We start from the raw sequence: 11,695 nt of genomic DNA, 5'->3' as shown, positions 1-11,695 counted from the left end.
CTTCAATGAGATTCTCAAGGGGAATGTTGATGCCCATTTCCTAACACTTTCTCAAGAGGGAGAAAAAATCCCTACTGACATTGACATATCTCAGCTGAGGGAAATAACAGAAAAATCCCAACATAGTCACCAACAAGAGAGAAACGAGAGAAGGTCAAAGAATACCCACAATTAAGATGACAACCGGTATCACCAAGGGAACATTCCACCTCCTCCCACAGAAATGGATACGTTGAGACAACAAGTACAAGACTTCACCCAATAATTAAATTTAGGGAGGGCAAAAAGAGTTACACTCTTGAAGATATTTGTCCCTATCCATTTGATAGGAACATAGTCATGTCTCCTTTCCCATGCAATTTTGAGACTCCAAAATTTGACAAATACAAAGGAAAGAGAGACCCAAGAGACCATGTGAGAGAATTCTACTCTGCTTGCTTAGAGGTTGCGTATGATGAAACATACTTAATGTTCCTCTTCCCCCAAAGTTTAGGAGGCTCAGCTATGCAATGGTTTTCATGCTTTCCCGATGGAATTAGGACATTTGACGACAGTGCAAGAATTTGTCACTCATCATGCGCATAACATAGAACGTGACATCTCAATGACTAATTTATGCAACACTAAACAAAAGAATGGAGAGTTATTCTCAACATTCTTGCAGAGATGGAGACACCTGTTGGATATTGTTGGTCATTTCTGCTACTAGGATATGTTTTTTTCATTCATGTCAACACATTCCTATGATTTGCTTTGATGATTGCATATTGGGAAGATCTTATGATCCGGTTTTGCAGTTTTGTTTTGCTTACTAGAGCTTGGTATTTCCTCTGGTATATTCCGGTGTGATCAGATCTTGTGCTAGTATTTTGGGATATTGTTTGGGATGGTCTTGTGTATCTTCCTTTCAGATGGTTTTTTATTTGCTGCTTTACAAGTTATCTTTCTTTGTGATAGTTGCTGATTGGTTGTTTTCTTGAGCTTTCAAAAGTTGATAGATGAAGATTTGATAAGTGGTGTTGGTGCAGTTGTTTCTATTATTTTTAATGTGCTTTCTGGTGTTTCCTAGTTGTGTCCTATTTTTTTAGTGATCTACATTGATTATTGTGTAATATTTTTATGTTTTCTATGAACCAGTGATGGTTTTTGTGTTATGCAGTTTTCCTGGTGGTGTAGTGTGTTGTGGTTGATATTGGCATGATTTCCAATGGAGTTAAGCATTTGGGAATTGAAGTAGGTCCATGTTATGTCATGTAAATCATTATATTGGTTTGGTGGCTGATCTTTGTATTATGTGATGCAATTTTGTATTTGTGAGTTGAGGATTTAGCCGACCTTGTTATCAAGGTTAATGAATTGTATAAATAGGTGATATATTCATGTAATTTAGGTGTCGTGGTTGTGTCTACATTATCAAAGAGTAATTTATGTGTGAAAAAGGATTCATATTTAAGTGTTGTAGTTGAGGAGATATTGGTGTTTCTGAGAAGACATTTGTGCTTAACCAAAACTGTAATCAGGCATTTGGAGATACTATTCTTTCAGTTCATTTCTTCTGGATTGTAGTCTGAATCTTGTTGTAAGTCAGTGAGACTTCCCTGAGGGTTGTAGCCTTCTGGGTCATTGTATTTGAGAAGTGAACACTAGGCAGTGTGCCTGAATGCATGTGCATTCCCCATTGTAATATTTTCACATGCTACTGTAGAGTATCATCTTACTATGGGTAGGTTCCCACCATAGTTTTTCCCTTAATTGGGTTTTCCACGTCAAAATCATGGTGTTGAGTTGTTCTTTCAATTTGCTTATCTATTCTATTGTTGTAGTTTATCAGATCTATAATTGTGATTAATTTTGTAGATATGGTGAAAATTGATTCACCCCCCTCTCAGTTTTCCTCCTCTTTGCTGCTAACAATTGGTATCAGAGCTAGATCCTCCAGAACAAGCTTAACCACTTGAGGAGATTTGGGATGGCAACTGCAGGTGTTATCTTTAAGAAGGATAGTCTGAGATTTGATGGAAGTAACTATGCTATATGGAAGAACTAGATGGAAGTGCACTTGAAATGTCTTGGAGAGGATTACTGGAAGATTACAAAGAATTCCTATTCTGCTCCTCCAAATGGACCGATTACTGTTGATGAGATCAAGGAAGCTGAACATAATATTAGAGCGAAGGAAGAATTGCTTAGTGACCTGAATGATTCTGAAATGACAAATGTAATGGGACTTCAGACCGCACATGAGATCTGGGAGAAGCTTGAAATCCTGTATGAAGGTGATAAACAAGTGAAAGTTTCTAAGTTACAGAGTTTGAAAGGAAAGTATGAGACATTGAGAATGGGAGATGATGAGAATATACACTCTTTCATGGTTAAGGTTAATGATCTGGTCCTAGGTATCAGATGTGTCAGTGGAAGCCTTGAAGAAGATGAAATTGTTGCTAAGGTACTGAGATCTTTTTCTCCTTCCTATAAGAATAAGGTTGCTGCTATTGATGAGATCCAGAGTGTGACTACAATGATAAGATATATGCTGGTTGGAAAGATTGCTGCTTTTGAACTGAGCGAGTTTAGAGAATCACATGGAAAGTCTGAGACAACATTTATAGCATCAACATCTGTAGCTGGAAAGAAAAAGTATGATCCTGATGAGTGAAGAATATCTAGATATGAAAGAGAGAGAAGAGAGATGGAAGAGAAAGAAAAAGAGTTGGATGAGCTTGAAACATTGATTTCCTGGAGATTGCCTAAAGGAGCCAGTAAGTATGATGCAAAACTGTCTTTAAAATGTTTCTCTTGCAATAAGATAGGATATTTTACTTCTAGATTCCTATAGAGAATAGCTAAGTATGAAAGACATGATAAGTTTGATAAGCATGATAGGAATGATAGATATGAGAAGCGTGACAAGTATGAAAAGCCTTACAAGCCTAATAGAAAATATAGAAATAAGAAGAACTACTATTATGTTGCTGATGAAGGTGTTACAGATGATGAATCTGAAGGAGATGATGTTGCATTTCTTGCCATTAGGGAAGATGGACCTGTGCCTATTGATTCCAATAGCTGTATTGTTGAGGAGAAAGATTTAGTTGCTAAAGTTGAAGAGAAAGATGAATGGGTGATTGACAGTGGTTGTTCACATCATATGACCGGTGATAAAAGAAAACTTGTGAGTATGGAAAGATATGATGGTGGAATAGTTAGATTTGGAGATGACAAAGCCTATGTGATGAATGGGAGAGTCTTTATTTCTTTTGATGGTAAGCATACTACTAATGATGTATTGTATGTTAAAGGTTTGAAGCATAATATTTTGAGTGTTGGACAGATGGTTGATAAAGGTTATGATCTACAATTCAAGAATGAAAAATGCAAGATCCTAAATGCCTCTGGTATAGAGATTGCATCTGGAACTAAGACTGAAGGTAACATTTTTCATTTGAATACTGGTGAGAAAAGATGTTTGATTGCTCAGATTGATGAAAGTTGGTTGTGGCATAGGAGAATGTGTCATGTAAATTTTGATTCAATGATTAAGATCAGTTCTACACAAGCTGTTAGAGATCTACCTAAGATTGTTAAGCCTGCTAATCCAGTATGTACAGAATGTTAGTTGGGTAAGTGAACACAAATTTCTTTCAAGAGTAAACAATATACATCTGATGGATTGCTAGATCTTGTGCATACTGCCCTATGTGGACCTATAAATGTTAGAAGTGTGCAGGGTGATAGATATTTTATGCTGCTAATTGATAATTATTCTAGGATGATGTGGGTTGTATTTTTGAAGGAGAAATCAGAAGCATTGGACACGTTCAAGATATTCAAAGAAAAGGTGGAGACTAAGTCTAGATTGAAGGTAAAATGTCTGAGATCTGACAGAGGTGGAGAATTCTGTTCCAGTGAGTTTAATTCATTCTGTGAGAAACATGGAATTAGAAGACAATTGTCTACTCCTAGAACCCCTTTGTAGAATGGAGTTGTTGAAAGGAAAAATAGAACTACCTTGGATGCTGCAAGGACTATGCCGATTGAAGGGAATGTTTTGAAGATCTAGTGGAAAGAAGCTATTAACACTATTATTTACACATTCAACAAAGTTCATATTAAAGGTGATACCGGTAAGAATCCTTATGAGTTGTGGTTTGGTCATGTTCCTACTATGAGATATTTTAGAGTATTTGGTAGCAAATGTTATATCAAGAGAGATGAGGATATAGGAAAGTTTGATGTGAGAAGTGATGAAGGAATTTTCTTGGGATATTCAACAAAGAGCAAAGCCTATCGATGCTACAATAAGAGACTAAGAAAGATAGTGGAAAGTGGAAATATAAAGGTGGATGAGAACCTTGGGAAAGAGATTAGAGCATGTGGATATGATGATGGTCAACATATTGTTTTAAACTTTATTCAGACTGAAGAACCTAAGCAGACCGATCCAGTAGAGACAGTTAACCTGGATGTTGCTGCTGCTGATGAAGAGGTGCATGAACCTGAAAATCAAAACAATCAGAAGACTCCAAGGTATGTAAGATTGAATCATTTAGAAAATCAGATTATCAGTGATAAGTATAAAGGTGTGATGACTAGATGAAGGTTAGCTGCCGACGAAGTATGTTTGATTTCCAAAGTCGAACGTAAAGATGTTGCTGAAGCTTGCAAAGATGAAAATTAGATGAGAGCTATGAAAGAAGAGTTAGATTAGATTGAAAAGAATAATACATGGGAACTTGTTCCTAGACCTAAGGATAAAAATATTATTGGTACTAAATGGGTATTTAGGAACAAATTGAATCAAGCCAATGAAGTTGTTAGAAATAAAGCCATACTCATTTGGAAAGGATATTTTTACAAAGGAACAAATTGCTGATATTTTTACTAATCCTTTGCCTATAGATACATTTTTCTATTTGAGAGACAAGTTAGGGGTATGTACCCCTCCTATTGAGAAGTAGATACATTGATTTGCATCAATTTGGTAGATTTCAGAGCCTTATCCTTTTATCTAGATTGATGAGATGGTGCTCCTCCTTTGGTGGAGTAGTCTGTTGACTTGGTTTTATGTCTTAGGGGGAGAGAGAATCATGATTTGGTTATCTGTTATGAGATCTTTGGCATTGATGTCAAAGGGGGAGAGATATCATGTGAAATATTTCTTTATATGTCTTGATCGTAGGGGGAGTTTGCTAGAGATATCTTCTTTCTTTGCATTGACTATTTTTCACATTCATATGTTGCCATCAATGCCAAAGGGGGAGATTGTTAGATATTGTTGGTTATTGCTACTTCTAGGATATGTTGTCATTGATGTCAACATATTCCTATGATTTGCTCCGATGATTGCAGATTGGGAAGATATTATGATTTGGTTTTGCAGTTTTGTTTTGCTTTCCAGAGCTCGGTATTTCCTTTGATATATTCCGGTGTGATCAAATCTTGTGTTGGTATTTTGGGATATTGTTTGGGATGGTCTTTTATATCTTCATTTTAGATGGTTTGTGATTTGGTGCTTCGCAAGTTATCTTTCTCCAAGACAGTTGTTGATTGGTTGTGTTCTTGAGCTTTCAGAGGTTGACAGATGAAGATTTGATAAGTGGTGTTGGTGCAACTATTTTTGATGTTTCTAACATGATTTCTAGTGTTTCCTAGTCACACCCTATTTGTTTTGGTGATCCACATTGATCATTATGCAAGTTTTTGATGGTTTCTATGAACTGGTGATGATTTTTGTGTTATGCGATTTTCTTGGTGGTGTGGTGTGTTGCAGTTGATCTTGGCGTGATTTTTGGTGGAGTTAAGAATTTGATAATTTGAATTAGGTCCATGTTATGTCATGTAAATCATTATCTTGGTCCGGTGGCTGATCTTTCTATTATGTGATGCAATTTTGTATTTGTGAGTTGAGGGTTTAGCCAACCTTGTTATCAAGGTTGATGAATTGTATAAATAGGTGATATATTCATGTAATTTAGGTGTCATGGTTGTGTCTGCAATATCAAAGAGTAATTTATGTGTGAACAAGGATTCATATTTAAGTGTTGTAGTTAAGGAAAGATTGGTGTTGCTGAGAAGACATCTATTCTTAATTGGAACTGTAATCAGGCATTTGGAGATTCTATTCTTTCAGTTCATTTCTTCCAAATTGTAGTCTGAATCTTGTTGTAAGTCAATGAGACTTCCTTGAGGGTTGTAGCCTTAGAGTCATTGCATTTGAGCAGTGAGCTCTAGGTAGTTTGCCTGAATTCCCTTGCATTCCCCATTGTAATATTTTCACATACTATTGCATAGTATCATCTTACTGTGGGTAGATTCCCACCATGGTTTTTCCCTTAATCGGGTTTTCCACATCAAAATCTTGGTGTTGTGAGTTGTGCTTTCAATTTTCTTATCTTTGCTATTGCTATAGTTTATCTGATTTATATTTGTGATTAAGTTTATAGATCTGGTAAAAACCGATTCACACCCCCCTCTCAGTTTTCCTCCTCTTTGCTGCTAACAACAACTTTCTAGCAGACACTCCTTCCCCATTCCCAAGGAATAATTATTTGAAATATTCATTTCAAATTTAAATGAAGAGATAAAAATTCACTTGGAAGTCAAATGTTCAGACTCCTTTAAAGACATGATAGCCCAAGGACTCAAAATTGAGAAAGACCTTATCAAGAAGGGACTTGTCAAAATCTATAAAGACAACAAGGGTGGTCTATGACCAACATATAACAGTGAAAAACCCATGTTTTGGTCCAAGAACAAAAATATCATCAACGATGGTATTGTTGTTGGCATTTGGTGTTCCGGTGATGCTCTGGTGAAGATTGATGGTTTCTGATGCTTGTAGATTCTTACAAGTTTTCATTAATGGCAACTCAGTCTACTGACCTGATCCGGTATGAAGTTTTGTCTAATTGGATGTCCTCAATATGGTAATTCTGGATTAAGTTTGTGAGTGCATCTCAGTATATAATTTTATGATTTCTGGTGAAGCAGTTTTGATTTTAGTGATCGATGATTAATTGGTTGGGTATATGAAGAATATCATCATGACAATCCACCCTTTGGTATTGATTCCTAAGCATGTTTGAAGGTCGGTTATCCGAAAGAATAGTAAAATAGAGTACTCTTCATTTTTGATGGTGTATCATATGACCAAATTCTTTAAGTTGGTTTTGGTGATTTGAAATTTGTTTGGAATGATATGTGAGACCTATAGGAAGCACATGATCATGTATTTTGGGTCTGGTATATTGTTCGATAACATATCTAAGCTAGGTTTTAACCACACATTTCATATTTTGATAAATTGGTGAAGCCGACTTGTGAGAGATTAATTTTGAGTGTTTGGATATACATGATCATTTTGGATAATGGATTAGGTTTTAGATATAATCTGTGAGGTGTTTTTGGAGTGATTGAGCACAATTTCACGTGCATACTCAGAATTGTGTTGATCCGGTAGAACAAAATAGAGCTGAACAAAATAATTTATCAAAAAAATGCAATAGATCATTTTGTGCCTAACCGGAACTGATATTTGGCATAGTCAGATGCTATTTTCTAGTTCTTTACTTATTGTAATCATTTTGTTATCTCTTGTAAGGAAGTGAGCCTTCCTGCGGGGTTGTAGCCCTGTTTTGTAACTTGAGTAGTGAACTTTAGGTAATGTCCTTGAATGCATGTGCATTCCCATTATGTAATATTATTTTTATACTAGCCATAGTGGAATAATATTGTGGGTTCAAATCCCACTGTGTTTTTTTCTATTTGGGTTTCCACGTAAAAAATCTTGGTGTTATGGTTGCATGGTTACTTGTTCTATGTTTCTGCACTTTGATTTCTTTGTTGTTCATGTTGGCTTGATGTTGATGTTTTGGTGTAAAGAGTTGATTGGTGACTTGTTTTATGCTATCATTGATGGCAACTATATTTTTACAGTCACATAAGTCTTGTAAGACAACCAGTAAGGCTTAACTGATAGAGAAGACAATTTAACAATGAATCGACAAATAGGTCCTCAACCAGTTAACTGGAACAAAGTTGCATTCAAGCAACTGGCACAGGTGATTGATGAAGAGTTGGATGATGCGGTTTTATAGGTATGATGGAGACAGCTATTTGGTGTTATATTCTTGACCGCATTAGCAGATTCAACAGGATGATCAAGATTTGATGTACATAGCAGGCTATCTAGAAGAACACTTAACCGATAGTGATAAATTCACTAAGATCGGTAAACCGGTACAATTTTGTTTTATTTTTGGCTTATTATGTTGGTGTCCAACATAATTTCGACAGATAATGTAAGTTTGTCTAGATTCATTGAACCTAGGAAATTGTTCCAAGGTTATGAGCTGACTAAGTTGATGTCTATAAAAAGTGTGATTGGTTATGAATGCATGAATGAGATCGAAGGCAAATATTGAGATTTTGATTGTATGGTGATTAGTGAAGCTCTGTATTAATGTGTTGTTGAATTTTTGGAGGAATTGAAGTAGATCTTATCAGACACATAAGTGTTATATGAAGATCATTGAATTGTTGTTATCCTAACAGTTACAATAGTGAAATCCCTTAACCGGGTAGGTCCTGACATGCCTTAATTTGTAAATCCCCTAACAGGGTAGCTCAACATCTAAGTTTAAATCCTTTTGTGAGGTTTCTCATAACAAGGCATAGCTCCTAAGAGGTATCATCATAGAAAATCCCTTCACCAAGTGACTCCTAACAAGGTCTTCTCCTAACAGGGCATATTTGTAAGACCTTAATCGGTCAGAGGTTTCTATTCTGCAGATAGTGAATCTTGTGGGTACTAACTCCCACCGTGGTTTTTCCCTTTTGGGTTTCCACATATAAATCATTGTGTTATGGTTGGCATGTTTTATGTAGTTTTTTCTTATGTGATTATTTTCCTTGCATGCTTATTGATTTTAAAGTTCTTAAGAGGTGTAATCAGATTCTTAAAGTTTTTGCTTGCATTGATTCACCCCCCCTCTTAGTGCCTTATAAGTTTATGAATTGGTATCAAAGCCAAAATTCCTTGAGGCTTAACCATTTGGGAATGATCCTTAAGGTATACATGTGGGAAGGAATGAGCTATAGAGAGATGTCTAATAAACTTGTAGAAACTGAGGAGGCCCTAGAAACATTGAAAGACAAGTATAAAGCTTCTCTTACTAAGAGAAGAGAGCTAACTTAATAAATGTTGAAGGTTTTTGAGAGTATCTCTTTTGATGAAGAAAACATTGATGCATTGGTTGATGAAGTGGAGAAACTGAATAATGAGAAGGCTAACTTGATGAGAGATCTAGAAGCCCTAACCATCAGAATGAGTCAAGAACTTGAACCAAGGAGGTCAGCAAAAGACAAGATCAAAGAGAAAGAACATGAGATCTTTAAACTGAATCGAGAAGTTGGTACCCTGTATGCTCATTGGTATGAGGAAAAAGAAGAAAAAGAAGAAATAAAGGTAAAAATGGATATGACAATGTCTCTTAGAGAGACTCTTATGAAAATGAATGAAGATCTTAAAAAGAAAATTGCTGATGCTAATGAAAAGCTTGCTAAGTTTAAAAAAAGTCCTACCATGCTTGATGAACAGATTCAATCACAAAGGATGAACGGTGACACAATTGGATTGGATTATACTACATTTAAGAAAGGTGAGTCTTCCGGTACAAAGGACAACATGGAAGAAGGTAAATCTACACCTAAAATTCAGAAACCTACTAGTAAGAAACCTTATAAACCTATATATTTCAATTGTTGCAAGACAAGACAAACTGCTAATGTTTGTAAAAGTAGATCTAATGTTACTAATGGTTATAGACCTAATACATATCAAGGATATAAGCCTAGAACTTTTAATGGATATTGTTACACTTGCAACATGCATGGGCATAGAGCTATTGAGTGCAGGTATGGAGCAAATATTCTGACACCTCACATGAGTCAGATGTTTGGTGGTGGTTGACAAAGAACCTTTAATGACCAAAGAAGTCCTAATTGGCAGAGACCCTATGTTAACCGGTCTAGCCCCTATGAGATGGAAAAGAGGATGAATGTAGTTTGCACAATTTGTCATAACTACGATCATGTAGCTATGAATTGTAGAAGAAGGACTAGTAGAGGCAACACTGGACCTTGGAGATCATTTGGTATGGCTTGTTATCATTGTCATCAACTGGGACATATTGCAAAGCTTTGCAGAGAGGAGGTGAATCAACTGGTAAATAAATATGATGACCAAAAAGGGAAGATGAAAATTGATGTGGAGGAGACCAAAGCTGAAATGAACAAAATATAGAAAAATAAGGATGATGAGAAACCATCTGAAGATATTAACTCTTCAACTAGTGTGGAGAACCCTTCATTGGCAAACTAAGTTGTTAAAAATCTTAGGGAGAGTTTAATGTTAGATCCATTTCAAAACCCCCTGAAGGACCATGAGGTAAGTTAAATCTGCATACTTTGATGCATTATGATATTGAGAAGTGATTTTATGATCAAACCAGTAGGTTTGATGTGTTATGGGAATCAATAGTATGTTTAAAGATGTTTTAGGGTTTTACCGATAATAGCATTCAATGTGGTAGATAATGGGCAAATAAAAAGAACCTTGTGAATTTCATTTGTCACTTTGGATTCTTGTGAGCACTTGGAGAGAGAGAAGAGAAGAGAAAAGTTTGTGTTTGCAAAATCTAACTGGATTGATAGATATTTGAGGAGATTTGAAGTGATCCACGATCGGTAATCGGTGAGAGAACATTATCAGTGTCAAAACCCTAGTTGTGAAAGCAATAAAAGGTATTGATCCAACACATTCTATTTTTTGTATTTGAATTCCGAATCTTTCAGAATGGATAGCTCGCATCTAGTAGATGTTACAGATAGATCTCCTCCTGAATTTAAAAGGTACCCATTTAAGTCTGTTGAAACTGATCCCACCAGAGCCCTATCCGAAGTTCCCTATGGAGTGTTACATGTAGAAGATGTTAGATCTTTTTATCATTTCAAATTGGAGGATCTTGTTATTTTTGCGATCTTTGACCAATATAAATTGTTGTGTGATAAGAATGAGGTGTTGAAGGAACAATTTAAGAAGGTTACTGAGAAAGGTTTTCACCATGCACTAAATTCCATTGATGATTTTGATGGTGAACATGTCAGATATGTTCTTAGTAGGATTCATGACCAATTTATGTGGCTCGACAGACCAAATAAGATTACAAAATAAGCTATTCATGTAGTCACCGAACTTTGTGCCACCGATGAGGTTCCAGTATTGAGATCCATTCCTAAGAATTATGTTGAAAGGCTGACTAATTCAAGATGGGATGGAAGAGAAATGCTAGTGAATAATATTAATGATTCGACGGTTAAATATGCTTCAATGGTTATTGGTTACCAAATATATCATTCTAGCAAGATGAACATCATCCCTATTGCAACCATTCAAACTGCATACTAGATGCTAAAGGAAGATGTTGATTATGATTTGTTTGAGGCATTGCAAAGTCAACTGATGCTAAATCTTGAGTCCATCAAGAAGGATAAGAGATAAAAGTTTAAATTTGGACAGTTGATCATTGGTTTGTTTTTTAACTTTTAGAACTGTTTTCCCGGTATCAGTGATGTTCAGTGGTCTAAGGGCACACCGACACTATTACAGATGGAGAATAACATTAGAATGTTGGGT

Source organism: Cryptomeria japonica, chromosome 8 (assembly GCF_030272615.1).
Source record: "Cryptomeria japonica chromosome 8, Sugi_1.0, whole genome shotgun sequence".
Lineage (NCBI taxonomy): Eukaryota > Viridiplantae > Streptophyta > Pinopsida > Cupressales > Cupressaceae > Cryptomeria > Cryptomeria japonica.
This window is presented reverse-complemented; position numbering follows the sequence as displayed.